Genomic DNA, 24,093 nt, shown 5'->3' with positions numbered 1-24,093 from the left:
TTTTTTCCTGGCTCCCGGAGGGTGACGGGGGGAGGCTGGGTGCTTAGCATCGTGACTCCAGGACACTTCCGAGACAAGAAGGTGCGTGCATGACACAACCTCGCTGACAGTAAATAATACTTCTGTATACAGGAGGGAAAAGGTAGGATAAACAGAACTCCAGATTTTACCATGATACTGAAATCCCTTAGGGCAACATGCAGGCTGCTCATCTCATTAGTTAAGCAAACTATTATACCAACTCCATCAATTAAGCCACCAATAGAAGCAGAGCGCTTTTCAAGTAAATCAAACACTGCATCAACAATCTGTCTGGCCCACCTATTCTCCTCTTCATAGAAAAGTGCAGTCAGCCTCTTCTTTATTGAAAAAATACAGAAGATCTGTAAAACACCAAGCCTGCTTTATCTATTACGCCTACTGTTTCCTGTAGAACCCTTCAATGGTCATTCTTCAAAGGCTCTTGCAGATTTTGTTTACGTACTCAGTCCCTGAAAGCTTTTTCTTAGGAAGATTATGTCTTACCCTCGTCCTCAATCACACACTCTCTGGGGACACTCACACCTTACTCCCTCACTCATCTTTCCAGATGCACTGACACAGGCCAGATCCTCCCACTCCCAAAGAAGCTTACACCAGACCCTGTCAAACTATCAATCCTCCACTTATCTATCATTCATTGGCAAGATAATAGAAAAAGCAGTTCAACTCCAAGATCATATTAATGCTAACCATTTCCTGCATGATTATCAGTCTGGCTTCAGATCAAACAGCAGAATGGAGACTTCTACCGTACACATCATATTCAGTGCTGTCCTGACCACACATGAAGGTGATCCCAGCCCCCTGATGTCGCTGGACCCCTCAGCTGCCTTTGACAAAGTCGATCATCCCACTTTCATATGCACACTTGAGCCTTGCATGAGTCAGTGTTCTTCAATGGTTGTTTTACTACCTTTCCAACCAACACCAGTTTGTTCAGATGGACACCTCCTGGTCAAAAAAGACCGCTATCACCTGCGGAGTCCCCAGAGTTCTATACTGCCCCCTTTCTCTTCATCCTCTACCTGGAGCTGCTTGCTGCTTTTATTTCAGATAACCTAATCTAGTCGATTTGTATAGCGCATGACTACCCGGAGACTTCCCAGCGCTGAATCAAACCAGCAGATCAGAGTCAGCCCAGCAAACATCTTAGCAGAGGAAGATTCGAAAAAGCCATGTCGTTTGGGCTTACCTGAAGGTCAATTCAGAGTCCGACTGATGCAGTCTAAGGAGCAGAGTTCCAGAGTCTAGATGCCAGAAATTTAAAGGTGCGGCCAAGCCAACTGGATCCGCGAATACTGGGTGTAGTTACGAGTGAACAGGTGGCTGACCTTGGGGGTCTACTAATAGCATCAAGCTTGAGCAATACCCTAATAATACTCCAATCTACTTGAAAGTCTCCTTTGCTTCAGGCAACCAGTGCCTCATACACTGCCTGGTAATTACAGAAAATAATTTGCCTTCACTAACACATCTCCAAAATGTGCTTCTCCTTGAACAGATGAGTCTAATAAAAAATATCATGAAGAAAAATGTAAAAGCTATTCACCTGTCAACATCAACAAAACATAAACATGCACATTATACACTCGACTTGTATATTAGTATAAAACAAAATTATCTTACTTATAATTTGGTGCCCAGCTGTAAACTAAAATTCCTATGATTCTGTCTTCTTTTTGTACCAATTTGAAGGCTCTTGGAATCCAAAGTGTCTGTCGTAAAAGAATTGCTGTTTATGTGGTTATAAGGAAGAAACAATAGAACACATTATTTGTATATGTCTGGTTCTACTTGACTTACGGAGGAAATGGTTGAAGTCTGTATTTATTATATCCAGTTGCAGAACTATATAGGTTATTGCTTAGTATTTCTCGCAACTGAACCTAAATTCTTTAAGAAATTGACAACATGTTTTGATCTATCTCATAGTCATTTTAATGAAATATGATCTGGTGATGTTATTGATATTTATTATCGAGAAGGATTTAACACTTAAGCATTTCATGTAATATCTCTCTTATTGTAATGAATATTTTATACAATAAAACGATCACACACTGTGTGTTATCCAGGGCATTCATACACTTCCTGCACCTCATTGAATTTTCAGCACCTACCTGAAGCTCAACCTCTCCAAGACCAAATTCCTGTTATTTGCCAGGAACAACAAACAAGAAATAGTACAAACGTGGCTCAGTAGCATGAACCTTGGTAGCTTTAATTGCCAACTTTCAGTGAATGAGAAGTCACTTGTATACACCCTGGACTCCTTGGATTCACGGAGGAGCATATTGCACCAGGTATCTCTTCTAAAGAAAGTGAAATGTGCTTCAAAAAAGAGACTTCACAACTGTTGTTTAAGCCATTTTACTCTTTTATCTGAATGGTGGTAAAACCCTATTCCATGACCTCCCAAAATCCACACTGACACACCTTAGGGGCATTCTATTTGGCACAACAGGTCTCATCCAGGACATGAAGAAATAAGATCAAATCATACCCATCCTTATGGAACTCCACTGGTTTCCTCTGTGCCCCCATACCATATTCAAACCAGTTGCATCATTTGCAAAACCATCATGATCAGCACTCCCTTACCCCTTTTAATTTTGCAGCAAACTCACGATCTTTAGTGGTTTTCTAAGTAAGTAGTCTTGACACCATCAGACTGTCAGCTAAGAAATGTAAGAAAGAAAGACAGTAAGTCTTTTCCATTTATGCATGCAGGAGGTGGAATAACATCTCTGTTTCCATTGGGCGCACCACAATGTGCTCCAGTTAAGGAATACGTTTAAGTCCCCCTTCCTTAAAGAGACTTACATCACAATTCATGAACAGTCGAAAAAAGTTCTTTCCTTCTTAGCACTTGGAAATTTTATGCTGAAATCTGACCATGTGCTGTATTCCACTTTCTTTCTAGGTTACTTTTGCTCTATAGAAATACCATATACATAAATCGGTCAAAGAGGGCTTGTCAATTATTTGCGTTTATTGGGACCATCTAAAAACCAAACAAATTTGTGGTTTGGAACCTTCACCCTATAATCAACCACCCCACAAATTGCTGATTTAAGCAAAAAAAAAAGTTTGTTTATTGCTTAGACTGATCAAAAGCCAGAAGATTGTGTTGTGTATGAAATAAATGCAGAGTGGTTTCTCAAGCTTTGCAAACGAATACTACCAGTCTTTCGCCTGTTGATTGCTGTATTCAGACTTTGATAGATGTGCATTATCTCCAAACATTGGTAAAAGCTCAATTATAACGTCTGGTGGTTTGAGAGATGTGCTTTCTTTGTTTTTTTTTATTCACATAGAAAGTGTGTAAAAAAGCTGTGTCTTGTTGCAAGGTGGTGGTACTATCGACTCCACATTGTAGACACAAACGCTTAATCTCTAGACTACACGCTTTGAAACTGAATTTGTTTGCCTTTATTGCAGGAATTTTGTGCATGTTGATGAGTAGCTGTAGGTTGAACTGTAGGTGATCTGAAAAATTGGTAGCATTTAAAAAAAAAAACATAAGCTTTGTTTAGTCTAAAGCTTTTGGAATTTTTATATACCGAAGTGCATTAAATGTCATTAGCTAGATTGTAGTGCTGTGCTGAGAGGACGTCGTTCATTATATGGGTAGAATGCTCCTTAAGTAAGGTTTACTCGTTATGTGTGATGGAAACATGCTATTCATACTCTTGTTTAATCGCTTCCAATGCTTTTAGGTGTGTAACAGTGAGTTTTGTTATCTATAGTGCAGTTCAGCTTTAGAGGGCAGAATGTACTCTGTTAAATTCAAGGAGAAACCTGTTTGCAAAATGTGAATTTTGTGATACCAGGGGTCAGGTTTGCAGAATGTGAATTTTGTAATACAAAGGGCGAGGTAGAGTGTAAAAAGATGCCTCTTAAGTTCTATTTTTTCATATCCTTTTTCAGTGCAGTAAGATTCAAGCAACCCACTGTTTGATTTGGTCCTGCCTCACCATATACTTCCAGGGTCACTACTTCAGGTGTCCAGTGGCTTGACCATACATGTTTTATTTCATTTCTGTTAAGTGACTTTTCAACCTTTCCACGCACTGAAAGGAACCCCCACTGTTTCCCAAAGGAAGACGTGTGGCTGTGCATCTGGTTGGACATACCATCTCATTCATTGACTCATCTCTGTTTCTCAGCTGTAAACTGAGCTTCCTACAAGCATGTTTGTATCAGTCAGTATTCTTTTTATCCCATGTACTCCGTCAGCCTCTATTACCATTGTTTATCCCACTTTATTGCATGCAGGTGAACTATAATGTAAACAAATCAAATGTCAGTAGTGTATGTTTGTTTATATATTGGACGTGGAGGCAATCTTTCAAATGGCACATTGCGGGCAATACAATAGAACAGACCCTCTCACAAATATCTGGGAGTAGTGGTCGACTCGAGGTGGACTCTAAAAGATCACCAATTATACAGAAAGGCGCAGGCTAACAAACTACGGTTCGCCGTAAATTTATTAAAAACTAAACTAAAATGTCCATCCAATTCACACCTGTTGAAGGTGATTGCGGCGAAGTTTTTACCATCTCTCACATACGGGTCAGAGTTATATAGGGGAAAAGATGCAAACTTCTTGAATTCACAACAATCAGAGCTGTTTAAATACATCTTTCAGATTCCGAGGTTCGCATCACAAGCTCAAATTCGTCTGGAATTCGGGCTGCTAAATCAGCACCAAGTCAGACAAGCGGCCATATTAAAAACATGGTGGAAATTAAGAGCAGCACAAGAAGACACACTGATGGGTCTCTGTTGGATTGAAATGAACAATCAGACAAAGGCGAAAAACGCCTGGAAAACAGTACTGGAAGATGCACTGTTAAACCTTTTTTTTTTTTTTAAACACTTTATTGAGGCAGATGTGCAAACCGCATTATCATATGAAGAAAACAGAGTAATGGTACAAATTCTGCACGTACGGCAGGTAAGTAGCTCAATTAACAGGTGGATGGGTACAGCAAGACAATCATCCGGTTTGCACCTTACAGCATGAAAACTGTTACAGTAGAAACATTTTCCAATAAAGCAACTGAAATACAAAGTAAACAATACCAATAGGTCAGAAAGCAAAGAAAGAATAAAAAGGGGCGACAATAATGATAATCAGATTGCAAGACTAGCACAGTAATTCTATCAGTATCACATTTAGCGGCATCCTTGCCAATGACCTCCGCACTGGAAACGTATACCAGGAGCCATTCCACCCAGGAAGGAGTTGGGCCAACGGCATGAGTTCATACAGTACCGAACCGTCTGAAAGCGCTGAAAGGTGGGCTGTGTTAGCGTGGCGAGGACTATCACCCGCGTCGGCCTGAAGACCCCTACTATCGGGAACCGCATCGGGCCCCCGTCTATCAGGCCCCAACTCCACACCAAAAAGGAAGTGGCCAACAGTCGCAGAGGCACAGCCAGTGTGGAAACGTGGAAAGTGGGATCCAAGGGCTAGCCCACCCCGGTCGGTGTATTGGGATGCAGGGACTGGGAGGGGGCCTCTAGTGTCTGCCGTGAAATGTATTGGCGGTACGGACCCCAAATATCTGTAGGGCGGGAGGAGGCCGGGAGTTGGTCAGAATACTCCACACTATTTACATTGCAGAATGCCACACTCCTTAGCCAAGCGGCAACTGAGGGAGCACGTCTCGAGCACCATAGCAGCGCGATCTCCCTCTTGGCCAGAAGGAAGCAGACCGATGCCAGTTTGCGGAGCGTGCGGGGAAACTTTGACATATATCCCATCAAGGCAATCTCCGGAAGGACCGACAGAGACAGACCCAATATCGCACCCAGTGTGTCGTGTATTTCAACCCAATAAGAATGCAGCTTCGGGCAAGTCCAGGCAAGATGAGCAAAGTCAGCCTGAGGGGCATTGCATTTAGGACAAGTATGGGGACGAGTCGGGTCCATCCTGTGGGCCAACGCGGGGGTGTGATACAGCCTACGAAGGAATTTAAAATGTATAAGTTTGTGCCTGCTGTTCATTGAAACTTCCTTGGTCATGGCACAGCATGCTCCCCACTGATCGTCAGTTATCTGGATGCCCAGATCTAGCTCCCATGCGGCTCGCACCGCCTCGTCAGACACTGGAAGGGAGGACAGGCAGAGCCTGTAGAGTTTAGACACAACATGGGCCCCCGAAGGGTTCTGGATGATGGACGTGAGGGGCAGAGTGTCATCAGGCGGCAACGGGAAAGTGGGGAATGTAGCCCGCAGCAGTGCCCTTAGTCTAGCAAACACAAACGTGTCCATAAAAGTGCGGTCGGTGAAGCGGGGGTCTTCGGTAATAGAAAGAGCGTGGCCATCAGGGAATAAGTCACCTATCGTGTGCAGTTGGTACTTAGAAAGTGTCCGGCTAATCAGTGTTTCGCCTGTAATGGGGAGCCAATGTGGGCTGGGAAGTGGGAGGGCCGGAGAGTATAGTATGTCTACGCGCAGCAAGCGTCTGAGTTTGTCCCAAGCCCAAGTCGTTGTGGTGAGAGGGAGTATGTCGTGTGGGTCGCGAGGGATGCCTTTGGGAAGCACGGCATTTAGAGACACAGGGAGCGCTGCGTCCGCTTCGGGTTTTAAATGTTGGATCCTGGCATCTGGGTGGTACCAGGGGTGGGAATAAGAGCATTGGGCCACCAGGTAATAAATGTGGAAGTCCGGCACCCCAAATCCGCCCCTCTCGTAAGGCAATGTCAGCGTGCTCCAGGCGAGTCGAGGGCGTTTCCCCCCCCAAACCAGTCTGAGTAGGGCTGTGCGCAATTGGGTGAAAAAAACCTTTTTTAGAGGGATGGGGATGTTATTGAAAAGATATAAAAACCGGGGCAGAACCACCATTTTCACTATGGCTATGCGCCCAGCCATCGATAAAGGAAGGCGGAGCCAGCGATCAGTGTTATCTTCCAGAAAATCAAGGGCGTGGCCATAGTTCAGGCGGATAATGGATGTAGTATCTAAGTGTATATGTATTCCTAGGTATTTGATGGAGTCCTCGCACCATTCCAACGGGTGGGAGCAAGGCCATCTCGCCGTGGCGAGGGTGAGAGGGAACAGTTGCGATTTGTGCCAATTAACCCTAAGACCAGAATAGTCACCAAATCGCGTAATTTCAGAAAGCAAAGGCTGCAGGTTGAACTCAGGGGTACGGACATAGAGAACCATGTCATCTGCGTAGAGTGACACCAGAAGAGGCCCGGTGCGGAACTGGAGCCCCCTGTGCAAATGTTTCTCTTGAAAGTGTCGGACTAGGGGGTCCATGGCCAATATAAAAAGCAAGGGGGACAGTGGGCACCCCTGTCGCGTACCCCTGGACAGGGTAAACCTATCTGAGACGGTGCCATTAAGGCGAATGCGAGCCGTGGGAGCTGTGTACAGCAATTCAACAGTCGCCACAAAAATTGCAGGCATGCCCATCCTACGCATAACATCCAAAAAAAAGGGCCACTCCAGAGTGTCAAAAGCCTTCTCGGTGTCCAGAAAGACAGCAGCAGCCGGGATGTCAGGGTCAATTCTGTGCAGAACCGAGAAAAGAGTGCGAAGGTTAAGGGAAGTTGACCTCTGAGGGACGAAGCCAGACTGTACTGGCGAAATAATAGAGTTCACCAGCAGCGCAAGCCGCAGTGCGAGCACTTTAGCCAGGATTTTATAATCCAAGTTCAGGAGGGACAGCGGGCGATAAGAGCTGCAAACCGTTGGGTCGCGGCCCGGCTTGGGTAACAAGACTATAACCGCCTCACGGAGCGTTGGGGGGAGAATAACGGACTCCAAAGACTCGGCATAGACCTCAACCAGAATGGGCACCAGCTCCTCTTTGTATGTCTGATAGAAATCAGCCGTAAAGCCATCCAGGCCCGGTGCTGAAGATCCCTTCAGCGAGTCTATCGCTTCCGCGATCAACTCTGGTGTGATGGGATGCGCCAAGAAATCCTGCATATATCTCTCCAAGAAGATCATAGCTATTTCATCAATATAGGGACCGGGGTCACGGTGTTCGTCGGAAAGGGCAGACTTGTAAAGGCGCTTGTAGTAAGTCAAGAATGTGTTGCAAATGGCAGGAGTAGTGCAGAGTGGCGTGCCATCATCATCTTTTATTTGTGTAATGTACGCAGCTTGCCGAGGTGGGCGCAGCAATTGAGCCAACAGTCTGCCAGGTCTGTCTCCCTCACCGTACTGGCGCGCCGTGTGATACTTGCCCAGATATTTCAGCTCTCTGTCCGCCTCGTCCCTGAACTTCAAAAGGAGTTCAATGCGTTTTGCTTCGTTGACTGGGGAGGGATCAGCAAGAATTTGGGACTCAATAGCCAACAGGTCAGTTTCTAATCGGGTCAGGGAGGTTCGAATTTCACACAGCGCACCAACATGTTTGGTAATGCAGACCCCCCTTATAGTAGCCTTGAACCCCCCTCCCATAGAGTGGCCCATGTTGTCACCGAACCAGTGTTGAGGTCGAAGTAGTCTTCGATCGCAGAGCGAATCCCCTCAGTGAAAACTGGATCCGCAAGTGCGCGCCCAGGAAATCGCCACTGCCGTTCGTACCCACCCAACCTGGGAATCGCAAGCGCCAGTACCACAGGAGAATGGTCAGAGATTGTGCGCGGCAGGGTGCGGAGACCAGTAACCCAGCCCGCCAGGCCCGGAGAAAGGAGCCAGTAGTCTATCCTGGTGCTCGTGTTGTGGTAGCCGGAATGGTGCGTAAAGGAAGGGGAGGCAGTGTGTCGCGTCGCCTCTATGTCCTGAAGTGAAAAGTGGGAGCAAATATCCGCCATCACAGCGCGGGATAGCGGTTTGCGGTCAGGGGAGATAGATGTACTGTCTCTGCCGGGGTTCATCAGTAAATTAAAATCTCCCCCCATCACCAGCAGGTCAATGTCTGCGTGTAGTAAAGACAGGTGCAGTTCCTCGAGGTGGGCCGGGGAGTCTACATTAGGACCATACACCCCAACAATGGCAATCTTATAACCAAAAAGCACCCCATGTAGAATCGCATATCGCCCTTCCCCATCAACCTTGCTACCCGTCAAGACAAAGGGCGTTTGTGTACCAAGACTGCCACACCCCGTGCATATCGACTAAAGCATGAAAACACTCTATGGGCACCCCAACCCCGCGCAAATGAAGGTGTGTCAGACTGCGCCATATGTGTCTCCTGTAAAACAAGCACATCAACATTATGTCTCGCTGCGTACTGTAGAACCTGTTTCCGCTTCCGGGTGGAATTCAAGCCGCGGACATTCCATGTCATTAATGTTAACCTAGATGGGCCAGTCTGTAATCCTATCCGGGCCATAGAGTCAAATCAAGAATCGTGGGCAAGAAGAGGCCATTTAGCAAATCATTGTCTTGTGTCTCACAATCAGATACCAAAAAAAGAAAAAAACAAGGAAAAAACACAACCCCCCCCCCAACCCACCACCCAGCCTCCCAGCACCCCACGAGAGGCAGAACCCCACCAGTTGCAAATCAACAATGCAGAACAATAAGTGCAAAATGGGAAAAACAGACGAAATTGGCTGCATAATGCAATCTAGTAAAACCAAGAAAAGGAAACAGAACATCAGGGCCCACGCCATGGGGGGAAGCAACGCAAACCCCCGAGCGGGCAACCCAACGGGACGTCGGGAAAGTCAAGGACGAATGGTAGTAGAAGAACTGTAAGTCATCCCAGCAAAGAGAAGAATGAACCAGAACTAGAGCGATAGGGGCATTCAGCCCTGCCCAGCGTCAGTAAACAAATCATCGCTCGCCTGCGTGTCATGAATTAGAGGAGAGGCGGGTCTGGAGCCCACGGCCGATCCAGGCCCCTTTTTGTACGAGTGGCAGAATTCCTGTACCTCAGCTGGAGAGTCAAAGATACGGAACCGGCCATAGGCCTCCACCTTCAGCCGGGCCGGGTAGAGCATACTGTATTTGAGGCCCAGGTTTCGGAGTGCCGCCTTGACGCTGGTGTACTTCCTCCGAGCCTCCTGCACCATAACAGTATAATCCGGAAAAAAGGACAACTTGCTCCCCTGCCATCTTACCTCACCCATCTCACGTGCCGCCCGGAGCGCGGCGTCTCGGTCACGAAAGTTCATTATTCTGGCAATGATGGGTCGGGGAAGCTGACCAGAACGCGGTTTGGGTCCCAAGGACCTGTGTGCTCTTTCCACAGCAAAACCAGCCGTAAAAGTGTCCTTGCCAAACAGTTCAATAAGGAGGTTCTCCACGAAGGTGTCGAATCGGCCAGTGGCTGTAGTCTCCGCCACGCCAATGATCCTGATGTTATTCCTCCGGCTGCGCGCTTCCAAATCCTCGTTCTTAATGGCGACATCCTTCAGAATCTTTTCCACCCTCTCCAGGCGATTCAGAGCTGTGGAGGACCCGTCCTCCAAGTCGGATATCCTAGACTCCGCAAGATCCAGGCGTCTATCATGGGCTTGCACTGTGGAGTTAATGGCAGAGAGTTTCTGTTCCAGACTGTCGAACCTAGTGTCCAGCGCTTTGAAGCCTGCACGCATCTCCCCCATCATGGCGGCCATCATGGATGCTGCGTCACCAGTATCTAGTGCCACAGAAGCTCCCGATGCAGCACCCGGAGGGGGGTCGGCAGCCGGGGGAGGAGGCTTGTCGAAATGAAGGGTCCTCTGAGCAGGGTCCTTCTTCACCATCGTGGAGGACAGTTGGCGAGGTCGCAGTCGCTGCGACAAAGGCGGGGAGCAGGGATCAATTGTAACGCAGGCCGAGCTATAGACCACCAAGGCCAGGGATCTTGGGCAGCACAACAGGCAAGTGTCCAGGCCGTAGCCAAAGGAGCAGAAGCAGGGGCGACCAGTCAGTGGCAGGCAGCGCAAGACGGAGCTCCGGGTTGCAGGCGGAAATCACCCCTATTGTAGCGCAGTAGGTAGAGGCCTGGTGATTGCAAGGTAGGGTGGCACGCCGTCCAAACACTCGGCGGGGCTGCAACGTGGTGCCCGGGAGAGCCCCCAACCGCCCAGCAGGCACGCAGATCGCCCCACCCCCGCCCCCCTCTCACGCCCGCAGCAAGTCCCCCAGCTCCGCCTGAGCCCAAAATTTAGTCCCCGGCTCCCGAGCTCCAGCAGGCCCACGGCCGCAGCCGCACCCAAGAGCCCGGAAAAACGGGGAAAAGACGGGAACGAGCGGTAGCAGCGAGACAATGCGCGAGGCAGCAAGGGGCAGGAGCAAAGGAACGAAGCCGCGGCCGCGATCGGCCGAGCGGCACTTACCCGGAGCACCTACGCCGCAGGGAAGATGGCGCCGAGGTCCGGAGGCCTCAGATCTCCTCCGCCAGGGCTGACGCGACCAGCCGTCCCGGCAGCTTGGCAATCTCTCGCGGGCCGCCTCTAATCATCTGGAGGCAGGACACAGCCGTCAGTGGTAGCGGGGATGCGGGTTACATTTCTCTTTCGTCCGCTTCGGGTGCCCGCCCGGAGGAGCCTTACAGCGATGCGGCCATTACGGTTGCCGCCGTGGCCACGCCCCCAAGTTTTAACTCATGCACTGTTAAACCTTAACATGGAAAAGGCATGGAACACCAACCAAACTTTTGCGGTTTAAAAAAAATCAGCCAACGGTGCTGCAAAGAGAAAATCCTGGCTAATAGACAAAGTCGCAATAGCGAGAAAAAAACACGGTTGGATGGTGCTGGCCACGTATGAGAAAAGGGTGCCGCAACCCTACTTAGTCAATCATATAACACCAGCCATCCAAAAAACACTACTTAGTTTACGGTTGGGAACCTATACTTCAAAAGACCACACTCCCGCATGGAAGCAAACTTGGTCGACTTCTGACTGTAGACTATGCGGCCAAGCGGAAGAAACACTGATTCATATACTGTGCATCTGTCCATCTTTGACAATCCAGAGACGCTATTATCTACTCCACATATTTCGTTCATTTCAAATTAGAACATGCCGCCCGGCGGTCATGTTAGCATTGAACAGTTTCCAGCTGCAGACAGCTTGCAGGGCCGCCAGATTTTTTCAAAAGGCATCACACTTAATACTAAACGCTGAGAAAAAGGAGATCAACGGCACAAAATCGAAGGAGTGAAGCGCAATGAACAGAGACAATGAATCCCCGCTTTTAAAAATATTACCCACATAGACATTACAGAATGTTTTTTTTTTCTTTTACCTACTTGCTAGTCTGAACACTCTCTTTTTTAATTTTTAATAATTTTCATTTATGCAACAAATTGTAAAGGTTTTAATTAACTACATACAATAAAAAATGTACTTACTTACTTACTATTGGACGTTTTTAAAAAATTAATTTTTTTGCTCTCCTGAATCAAAATGGAGATGGCATTTTCAAGAAATTTGAATTTGGTGGCGATTGTATATTTATTCATCTATGTAGTGCAATCAAAGTGTCACAAAATTAATGGGGAAGCAAAGTTTAGGAGAGAAATCTATTGTATGTAAATAAAAATAAGATTGTCATTTTAGGGCCATCATGTAGTATTACACCTGAAAGTTCAGGGCGTGACACTTTTTGCCCTTTCTAATTGGGTAAAAGAGGAATTTTGGATTGAAGTATTGCCGAAAGATTATCATTCTAGAGAGAGCGGCCAAATTACTGAATTGCTGTCTTTCTTGGAAAATTATTATTAGGATATTGACAACTTGTGATTTTAATTTCAAATAACTACCACCCCCTAATGTCTCAATTGTGAATTTCTATATATTCTGAGGTCAGTGCAAGCTCTAATATGACCGTGATGTAAGTTCTACTTAAAGTTTGTCCAACCCTAAGGCAGCAACACAAGGTTTACTCCCATACACTAGCCAGGCAGAGGAAGCTTCCCTGACACACCCTGAACACTGTGTTTGTGCTTAGATCTACTCCACTGGCAGTGCTTAGTTTGAGCCAGTGGTTGCTGGTGGGGTCCACCACCACCACTTATTTTTGGCAAATTATTTTTCCCACGCTCTTTTGATTCAGATCTATGGCAAACCACTATATTAGTCTTATCCCATGCAGGAAGACTGCAACTTTTACTGTCTCTTCTGCCTGACAAACTGTGACTTGACCAATATTTTCTGTATCATGCTGGCATGTATGAAATAATGAATTTGTGTTGAGCAGCATGTACTTTCCGAATGACAAGGTTCTCAAAGGATTAGAAATCTTGTGGACCAATTTTAGAGACCTTTACAACTGAAATGTTTTATTTTACATTGTGAAAACACTTAGTGAAGCAATGTATATACTTCTGCAGCTTTCCAACTGTGAGAGAGTGCTCCTTAAATTAGGACAAGTTGTGGCAAGCAAATAACAGTCGCTCACAAAAGTGCACCTTTCTCTTGGTTTTTATTTGTCTTTGTATATTGCCATTGCACCAGGTGAACCCCTTATTGCGGTGGCAGATAAGTTACAACATGCAGGGAAGGGACAATCCACAACAAAAAAGCATCAAGCCAAAGTAGTCTCTTGTGAATGTATCGTTAACTGAAGTTTATAGCCCATAAACGTACCAGCAGAGATGATTTTCAGGGACTTCCTGAATTTTAAATGCTTGTCTTCTCAACAGGGTATTGAAGGAAGCCAGTTCCAGTTGGCGATGTGTTGATCATGAAATGGTCAGCCTCCTAATTGTGTTTGTATCTTACCGGATCTACAGAGAGTCTGTGCATAGTACCTGGTCGGTCTGTGTGATGACAACAATTTGATGAGGAAGAACAGTGATTCAATGTGAACGAACTTGTAAGTATTGCATTAAGAGTTGAACTCAATCCTTTCTTTTTGAATCAATGTGCAGTCACCGGTGCAGGACTGAAACAATTTTAGTCCAATCAGCACACTGGTGAGGTGCCCAGTATGTTTTGTACTCTTGGCTTTCAATTTGGCATGAAGGTTATTGTGTTTGGTATTGTAATCATACATTTTTTAGATAACTACACGCAACATCAGATCTAATGGGGCAAAGTGCAACAAGGGCAGGACAGCATGAAGTACGTGTAGATGGTAAAATACATTTGTATGATATTATTCACCTGAGGAATCATTACTATATTTGTATTTAGATCACCTATTTTGCAGATATTTTGAAGGTGTTGTGTTGGGTCCAATATCAGAAACAAGCTGAATGGCCGAGGCATTACTAATTGTAGTGTTGCTGTCTTAAGTCGTTAAGACTGACAAAGGTGGGCTGCATCCAGTTTTGAACTCGTACAAGCCACTCCATTTCTTGTTGCTAATTTCCAAGATTGTTTAGGTGTCATAAGTGTAGATAAGTAGCCATTGTTTACACTTGGGAAGATGTTTGCAAACCAGCTGTGCTATGTCAAGGTTGAAGATGGTTCAAGAAAGAAATGATCCTTCTGGGGTACCCACGATAGGTGTATCACAGGAGATGGACAAGTTAGAGGCAATGTTGACTTAAATACACCAAATTGAATCCTACTCTGTTATGTTTGTTCTTTTCTAGGTGTGCTGAAGGTAGAGTATTTACCACAGAGTGGTGTACTTTGGCCTGGCAAGGGAAGGTTAAGTTTGGACGGTAAGTGACAATCCCTGCAGGGTCTATATTATGTTACCAAAATAGCTGATTACTTTGCAAATGTTTGAACGTCTGTTGAACTTCACCAGTTTGCCAGAGACAATCATTTGGTGATGAAAGCGATGATGGCTAGACTTCATATGTGTTCAAAGTCATTGGAATCTTTTGTACGTATTTTGTGCATTTGTACGTTGTTGATTTATGAAACCAAATTTTGTCTCAAACTAATGTTCTTCAGAAATGATATGTGAGCTGTTAGGGAAGCTATCGACCTTTGTTGAATTGTGATGATCTGCCCTTTCAAAAGTAATCCCGTTTTTATGTGAGCTGTTAGGGAAGCTATCGACCTTTGTTGAATTGTGATGATCTGCCCTTTCAACAGTAATCCCGTTTTTATCAACGCAGCAAAAAAAACAAGTCTGAATTATAACAACCGTAATTATGAATGTGCAGTGGTAAGAGTCTATAGTGCAAATACCTACTAATCGATTAATAAAATACTTTTATGTAGCAAACAAAAGCAGCCCATCTGGATATTTATGATATAAGTGTGTTAATGTTCCATTTTGGAATATATTTTATTTGGTATTTTGTTAGGTGTTTGTTTTAATGATTTAATTCATTTGTACAATGAATAGCTACTGACTGCTTAACTGGGTTCGATGACCTTGGCATTGCATTCTTCATGATATGGGCTATAGGCTTTAAGGATTTGATCATCTTACTGTTACTGTTAATCACACTTGAAAAATTCAGAGACTGCGATTAGAAGAAGTTATTTCAAGAAAGTTTGCAACCTGTGACATAATAAACTCTAAGACGTTACTTTTGCAAGCCACTGTAATAATATGCATGAATACTCAATGTAAGAATTTTTTCAGAAGGCTCTGAGTGATTTGTATGGTAGTCATTTGCTAATTCTGACTTTGAACTCCGTGTTCGCATTAGGCTGAATTTGCACCCAAGTGAATGAGGAAAGACTGGTTTAGTGAGCTGTGACTGTGTTTTTTTTTGGTATTACTAAAAGAATCCCCCTTGCACTGAGCTACTTCATGCATGCAGTGTGCTACACTACTTTGATTAGGGATTCTCTGAAACCTACTTCATCGCACTGTGCCACTTTTTCCTGACCTGCCAAAATTGAGTGAGTTTCCAAACAGACTCACAATGCAGATACTAGATAATGCATGTAAAAGATATCAAGTCGACTTGAGTAGAAGGAAACAGTTTGAGATTGTTGGGGCGTTTGCTATTTGACTATCAGCATGAGAGAATGTTTTAAACGGCTAGAAAACCTTCATAATGATAACGTGACTCTAATGAACCTGATTTGTAATGGTGTTTGTTTTATTTACTGTAATGCGAGTTCTGTAGGCTCTACTAGTATTGCCATTTGGACGGATCTTCCATTTTTGTCTCTGGGTATCTTGCTTTGACTTTTTGGGAGTAAAGAGTAAAGAATTCCGCCTGTAAACCACATAAGTCATGGTTGTTAAAAATAAGATAACTGCCATTAGTAAGCAATGTAAAAGCGGGAATTATCGCTGGGACTGGAGTTATTTTTAAAAACAAGCAAGATTAGGCGTGGATACATTACAAGCGCTCTGCAAATGAATGTGTTTATAAACTAGGGAATGTCCTACTGTGGAATCGCAGACCTCCTCTGTTAGGAAAACACCCTTATCCTCCCGTTGACACCTGTAAGTGAAAGGTGGGACCATAATTCATGGAGAAATGCACTACCCAGGGGTTCAAAGACCCAAATCGGAAAACGTTGCTTACATGATTTTAATTGAAATAGCGAGAATGGAAGAGAAATAACCCCATGAATTAACCAAACAGCTGAATCCGTCTCCGCCACAGAGATTGGCAAGGGCTCCAAGTGTTCTTTGTGCAACAGTGTGTATGTAGCATCTTTCATGGACATAAATCTCTGTTTCTCCAGTATTGGGGTGTCTTTCATAGATTCACATGCCTGAATCATTCCCCGTCGTTGGAGTGGGAGTCCCACGGTACATAAAAAAGCAATAATATGCATATAAGAAACCAAAGTCCTTGGTGATAACAAACCAGGAGGTAAAGTAGCCCTAAGCTACAGTGCAAAAAACTTTCACCCTCGTGACTATCCTAGTCATTTTGTATAGACCAAATTGCAGCCAATCAGGCGCCAGCACCCACTAGAATGCTCTCCCCAGAGACCCAGACTCAGATTTTCTACCGCACGTCATGTGAAAGGGAGTCTCCCTGAGCTCTGCTCAGTATTTCTCAATCTACTGGTTTTTTTCTCCTACTTTTGAGATGTCTACATCAAAATCTTTATTCAGACCATGTGAGTCTTGTGGGAAGTTAGGCTTTTCAAGGAAGATCCCCACAAAAAATGTATTTATTGCCTCTACCCTGAACGTGAGGTGAAGGATTGTAAAATCTGCAGGACCTTTACTCAGAAGACCCTCAGGGACAGAGAAGGTTGTCTTCTATTATGGCTGCAGAAGCTCAAGGACAAGGATGATGCTCTATCTGAGGTAGGAAGTTTGGCTTCGGGGTCTATCAAGTCTCCTAAAAAGAGAAAACTTGAAGATGAGGTATCCTCTCCTGGGGCTAAGGTGTTGAGAAAAGCTAAGGAGTCCAGCTTGCCTTCTACATCTACATCAAAGAAGACTTCTCCACCTGCTAAATCTAGACCTTCTACGCTCCCGAGAAAGTCTGCTAAGTCTTTAACATCTAAAAAGCTACCAGAGGCGTGGCCAAGATGGCGAGCTGAACGGACGTGGTTACCCTCGGTTCCCCGGCCCAAGACCCAAAACAGCCTTAAAATAGCGGCGGTGACCCCCTGACTCGGGCGATTTTACTTCCCTGAGACGTGGGCAAGTGGTCGCTCGCGGCGAGACCGTCCTCCCGGCCCAGCAGTGCGGGAACGGACGGAGCGGCCCACGATCCGGCCCAGGCCAGGGGATAGACACAGGCAAGGCGGGCTCCAGAGACTGAGCAGCCTTGCAGGGAGCGACGGAGCTGCCTGCGGAGAGCCCGGGCAGGTTGGAAGCGAATCCCGCGAGGGGCGGGCGGGCTACAGCATCGGCCTGCGCCGCGCAGCTCACCGGAGGCGGCGAAGGCGGCAAGAAGCGGCGGCCATCCGACGCCTGGCCGGCGGGCCATTCCAATTGAGGCCCCGGCTTTGGGCCTGGGCGAACTGTAGCGAGGCCACGCAGGAGCACGCAGCAGCGGCGCTTGGCCTGACGGCCCCCCGGCAGGAGCGTGTGGGATCCGGCGGTGAGGTGCGTTGACCCCGAGGACGGGGCGGTCATCTGCACGGAACCCCGGGCCCGCGCAACGAAAGGCCGGGGCACATCCGCGCGACTCGGGGAGAGGTGCGGCGCTGGTGGCCGGAGGCGGACAACCCGGAGCCGAACCGCGGCATTGAGGGGCCCGGTGGTGGGCGGCCGGCCCTCCGTCACGAGCGCTGAGCCAGTGGACCCGGCCCATACAGTGGGAACGCGGAGAGGTGGCCGAGTGGCGGAACGCTGCAATCGAGGCCCCGGCTTTGGGCCTAGGCGGCCGGCTGCGAGGCCGGAGAAGCAGGGGGAGGCACCGGCACCCCACCGGACTGCCGCAGACGGGTGAGAGGGCAGCCGGGAGAGAGGGCAGCCGGGAGTCCAGCGAGCCTGACAACTGGGGGCCCCGACACTGGGCGCGACTGCGGAGGGGCCCAGTTCTACGAGACTGTGAGTGGCCTGGGGCCTGGGCCCTCTCCGGCGGCGGGCCAGACGGGACGTCGTGATCAAGGCATCTCCCGGAGCATCGGAGAGGACCCATTCCTGGTAGCAAGGAACACACAGGCCTACTGACTGCACACCTCCCAGTTGCCCAAGCAAGTTTGGCGGAGTGAGAACGTGCCCGTCGCTCCCGCGGAGGATTCAGCGCTACTGGGGGAGTGTGCCGGTGAGGAGTACTGAGGGTGCGCAGGGAAGCCCGAGCTGAGGTGAGGACTGGGGTGCATACCTCGGGAGGCAGGGTGATCGAGCCCCCGGCGGGAAGTGTGAGGGACACTGGTCAGAGCCGGGCCTGGACAGCGGAGACGAGTGGGGACAGGTGAAAGCAGGCGCTGCGGGCCGGAGCCGGAGAGGAAGGGGCCCCAGGGTTGCCCCGAAGGCGAAAGTGGTGCTGCAAGCGGCCTTGAGTCCCTCACTTGCAGACGGAAACCGGCGACTATCTGGGGCCCAGGTGAGGAACCCGGAGCTACGATGGGCCCTGCGCTTGGGAGCAGCATGGCCAACCCGAGCCGTAGAACTAACCGCACCATCACGGACATGCTCAACAAGCCTGCATCCAAGAGCGGGAAGGCTCAGACACCCCCCCCCCCCTACCCCGGCCCACACTGATGTGCAAAACCAGGAGGAGCACGAAGCGCCCATCACCCGCACCTTCTTAGAATAGGTGTACAACATCCTCAGAGACGATTTTCAGGCTCTCAAACAGGACATCGCGGGGGAACAACGGGAACTCCGTCGAGACGTGGACGGTCTGGGGGAGAGAGTGGCTGCGGTGGAGGAGGCTGGACATGCCCGCAGCGAAGAGCTGGTGCATTTGCAACAGGAAGTCCTCCGTCTCCAGGAGCAGCAGTTGGACCTACAAGCGCACGCAGAGGACCTTTTAGAACCGCTCTCGGAGAAATAATATACGGGTCCGGAATGTACCACAGGGGGCCGAGGGGAATAGTGTCACAGGATATTTACAGGATCTTTTCCGGGAGGTTCTGGGGGAGTCAGAGGACTTCGCCATACGCATCGACCGTGCTCACAGGGTGGGCCTGCCGAGGCGTGCTCTGGCCCCGCCACCGGACATTCTGGCCTACCTCCCTGATTTCCCTGTGAAAGAACGGATCCTCCAGGAGGCACGGCGGAAACAGCCTCTGCAATTTAGAGGGGTTGCCATCGCCCTGTTTCAGGACCTGTCAGCCATCACGCTGCAAAAGAGGCGCGAATTTAAGGTAGTAACAGCCTTCCTACGCGAGAAAGAGGTGCCATATTCATGGGGCCATCCGTTCCGGATCATTTTCAAACTTCGCTCCCTCAGCGACACCTGTACCCTCCTAAATATTGACCTGCCAGATCCCACGGACTCGGAGGTTGGCTCGCCCCATGGATCACAAGACAGGCTGACGCAGCATAACCAGGATGGCTGGCAGAGGGTCAGGAGAAGGCGCAGGCGGGGGTCGCGCCTGAGGCCGGACCCTGCGACGATCGCCCAGGAACAAGCGGCGGCTGTCCAAGAAGTGGTGCGGGATACCACTGTTGCTCCATGAATAGCATAACGGGGGTCGATCACCACACTTTGCTTCAATGATGGGGGGGTTGGGGGGCCGAAGGGGAGCCACCATTGCCACGTTTCCCACTGAGACACTTCTGCGGACCTGAACTGCCAATCAGGACCGAGATTATGGTTTGTTCTTTGGGGTTTCAAGTTGGGGTATTGAGGGAGGGAGAAGGGGGGGGGGAGGGCTGGGTGGGGGCTGATGGGATTTCCAGTTGGGGTTTGGGTGGGACAGTCTTTTGGAGGGGGGGGAAGGGAGAAGGGGGGGGGGACTCCTTGTCCACGGTTGCTGAGTTGCATCGCTTTTGTTTTCCTTTTCAGGCCTCCAGTCCGCTCTAAACATGCGCCTGCCCCTGTTCCACGTTTAGGATGACGCGTCCACTGACTGTACTTTCCCTAAATGTTAGAGGGCTTAACAGCCTCAACAAGCGCAAGGCGATCCTCTCCTTCCTAGAACACTCACAAGCCGACATATGCCTTCAGCAAGAGACACATCTGCTGTCCAAGGACCACCATAGGCTTCTGTCCCGCTCCTTCCCGGAGCAGCTTTTTTCGTCCGCTTCCAAGAAGGTAGCCGGGGTTGCAATTCTGGTTGCAAGGTCCTTCGGGGGACGGGTGTTGCACAAGGAGGCGGAAGTGAAGGGTAGGCTCCTGGTCCATCGCTTCCTCGTGGCGGGGCAGACGCTATTGATAGGTTCCATGTACGCACCCAATGAAGGACAAGAGAAGTATTTACATGCCGCGCTAGAAGCTGCCACAGCCAACACGCATCAGCACCTATTGCTAGGGGGGGACCTCAACCTGGTGTTTCATAACGTCGCTGACCGCTCCAACCAGAGGTTCGACCAGGTGGGGGCGTTGTCGGCGGAGGGGCACGCACGCCTTGCAGACCTGGGAATAGTCGACCTGTGGAGACACTACCATCCCCATGCCACAGCCTACACTCACTACTCGGCAGCCCATAAGTCTTATGCGCGACTGGATTACCTTCTGTGTTCCGCCCACCTAGCGACGCGCGCACTAGATGTTGAGATCCATCCGGCCTCACTATCCGATCACTCTCCGATAGCAGCGTCCTTTCTGGTACCAGACACACCTAGCCCACAACGACACTGGCGCTTGCGCGATGGCTTGCTGCAGAACCCCTCCTCGGTGGAGAAGATCAAGGCAGCTATCCGCCAATTCCTCACACACAACGCTAATGGCGACACTACCAAAGCTACCCAATGGGTGACGCTTAAAGCTGTCCTCCGCTGCGAGTTTATTTCACTAGCCGCGGCCAACAATAGGGAACGCGCGCAGAAGAGGGCTGAACTCACACAGCGCGTAAGGGAGCTGGAGCAACTACACCAACGTACTGGGGCTGCCAGGGCTTGGCGCCAGCTCTGCACGGAGCGGAAGATGTTGGCTGCACTGGATCAGGACGTGGCGGAGTTCGCCGCTATACGCCTGAAACATGCCTACTACGCCGGTGGCGACCGATGAGGGAAACTGTTGGCCTGCAAACTGCGGTAACAACGGCAGCAGCGACATCTCTCTGCCATCCAACCTCCTCAGGGTGACTCACTCACCGACGATGCCGCCATTGCGGCAGCATTCGGGGCTTTCTATGCTGACCTATATGAAGCCGATAGGCTGGACCTCCAGCACGGCAGCGACTACCTGGAAGGGGCAACCCTTCCATCGCTGAGCGAGGTGCAATCATAGTTCCTAGATAGGCCCATAGGCCTGGAGGAAGTCATTTCAGCAATCTCCCGCCTCAAGCTGGGAAAATCCCCGGGCTCAGATGGCTACTCTGCGGCTTTTTATAAGAAATTCTGCCAGCAAAAGCCCCTCTGCTACGGGATCTCTTCAACACCTTCGATCAGACCGGGGCTATTCCTTCGGAACTACTGGAGGCGGCTATTTTGGTGATACCCAAAGCTGGCAGGGACTCCACTCGCTGCGGCTCCTACAGGCCGATATCCCTATTAAACGTAGACCTTAAGCTGTATACGGGTATCATTGCAAGCCGATTGGCGCCCTATATGCAGCAGCTGGTAGAGCCCGACCAGGCCGGCTTTATCCCCCAGCGGCAAACGAGCGATAACACCAGGCGCGTCCTCCACCTCATCGAGGCAGGATCCCGCACAAGACCGGGTTGTATGCTTCTCACCATAGACGCTGAGAAGGCGTTCGACCGGGTGCATTGGCCCTATCTGGAACAGACGCTCCGAAGATTCGGCTTTGGGGAGACTATCCGCAATCGGATATTTAACTGCTACAGACAGCCCAACGCGACGGTCCGAGTCAATGGTCATACCTCGCCGCGTTTTCCGATAGGCAGAGGGACCAGGCAGGGCTGCCCGCTCTCTCCCCTTTTGTTTGCGTTCTACATGGAGACGCTAGCACAACGGGTCAGACAACACCGCCACATCAGAGGCATCCCCTTTGGGGGAGACATACAGAGGATCAGCTTATATGCAGACGACATCCTGCTCTCTCTCATGGACCCAATGCAATCGTTGCGGGCGCTCCTCGCCGAGCTACACTCCTTCGCCCGGGCCTCGGGTTTTAAAATCAATGTGGAAAAATCAGTGGCGTTGAATGTGTCCCTGCCCCCTGATGTGTTGGCGGATGCCAAGGCCGAATTTGACCTGCAGTGGTTCAACTCCACGGTTCCGTATCTGGGGGTCTTGCTGGCGCCAACAGTGCGAGGCACGGTAGACGCCAATTACTCCAGGCTAAGCTCACAACTCAGTGAGACGCTGAGGAAATGCAACCGTCTCACACTCTCCTGGCTAGGACGTGTAGCGGCAATCAAGATGACCCTCTTACCGCAGGTCCTCTACATCTTCCAGACCCTCCCTCTGCGCCCACCGACGGGATGGCTCCAGAAGACCCAGGCGGATCTGACGCGTTATGTATGGAACGGGCGTCGTCCCCGCTTTAAGCAGCGGATCGCAACTCTCCCCCCGGCCCATGGAGGCGTGGGCCTACCCGACCTCACCCTGTACTTTCAAGCAGCGCAGATGCGCACTCTGGTGGAATGGTACCAACTTGAATCCAGCAAGCATTGGCTCCTTCAGGACCAAGCAGTGGCTGGCCGACCCCTCCAGGGTGTGTCCTTTTTACCGCGGCGCCACAGACCACCTAACCTCTATGCATCATATATTACGAGTACGGTGATGAAGGTGTGGGACCAGGTGGCGGTCCGGAGAGAACTCACTTCGTTTCCCTCCCCGCTAACGCCAATATTCGGGAATCCCGACTTTACCCCGGGTCTTGACCCACAGCTCTTTACAACATGGAGGACTACTCCCTGTAGAGCGGCGGGCCATATGTTCAACCTCGAAGGCGTCCTCTCCTTTCAGAAGGTGAAGGAGGACTATGGGATACCAGAGGCTGATCGACTTCCCTATTTGCAGGTCCGGCACTGGGTCTTACACCCCTCCATTAAGCCAGGAGCGCAGCGTTTCCTCACGCCGTCCGAGAAATGGCTCATCACACGTACATCCGAGAGAAATTACTCTCAGATTTATACCAACACTTGCTCCTCTCCAACATATACACTTATAATTCAGGGAGGGCTAGGTGGGAGGAAGACCTGGGGGAGGCAACTCACGCACAAAGAATGGGAAGGGATATACCACAGGGCCAGGCACTCGGCCTATCACACCGGCCTCACGGAGACCCTGACTAAAGTAGCCACATATTGGTATCATACCCCAGCGCGAATCCATCGCTGGAATCCCCAAGCAAGCGATCGCTGTTGGAGGGGATGCGGGGAGCGGGGAACACTTGAGCACCTGCTATGGAGATGCGAGCGGCTGCGACAATACTGGTCCATCATCCTGGACCTCATAGACACGCACTTAGACACCCAGCTCCCTAGATTCCCTGCCTATATACTCCTTGGCTTACCAAATGCATTGATGTACCCCCTGAAATCCATGAGAGGGAGGCTGATTGCCATCGCACTAGGGGCCGCTGTGCAGAACATAGTGGCCCGCTGGAGAGACCCGCAACCCCCTGTACAACTTGGCTGGCTACACAGACTTTGGACAATACTGGGGATGGAGACAAATACTTGAGTCGGAAATGGACTACGTTCTCTAAAGCCAAATTCGATTCTGCCCTTTCCCAAGGTGGTAGACCAGGTGGGGCAGATGCTGTCACAGCGTCCGACAGACTTGATGAGCGCATTACCGCGGCCCTGGACGACACAGCTCCCCTCTGCC

The 24,093-nt window shown here is 49.3% G+C and overlaps 1 protein-coding gene across 7 annotated transcripts in view; it reads left to right on the top strand.

Moving 5' to 3' along the window:
* The window catches only part of KATNB1 (katanin regulatory subunit B1), a 637,584-nt gene that overhangs the window by 54,865 nt on the left and 558,626 nt on the right, over positions 1-24,093 (top strand). For all 7 annotated transcript variants that reach the window (XM_078671470.1, XM_078671472.1, XM_078671466.1 and 4 more), the window contains exons 2-3: positions 13,598-13,770; positions 14,495-14,566. The gene's annotated coding sequence lies outside the window, so the exon portion shown is untranslated. The remainder of the gene's footprint in view (positions 1-13,597; positions 13,771-14,494; positions 14,567-24,093) is intronic.

The sequence above is a fragment of the Lissotriton helveticus genome, chromosome 12, assembly GCF_964261635.1.
Source record: "Lissotriton helveticus chromosome 12, aLisHel1.1, whole genome shotgun sequence".
In the NCBI taxonomy this organism is placed as follows: domain Eukaryota; kingdom Metazoa; phylum Chordata; class Amphibia; order Caudata; family Salamandridae; genus Lissotriton; species Lissotriton helveticus.
This window is presented reverse-complemented; position numbering and strand designations above follow the sequence as displayed.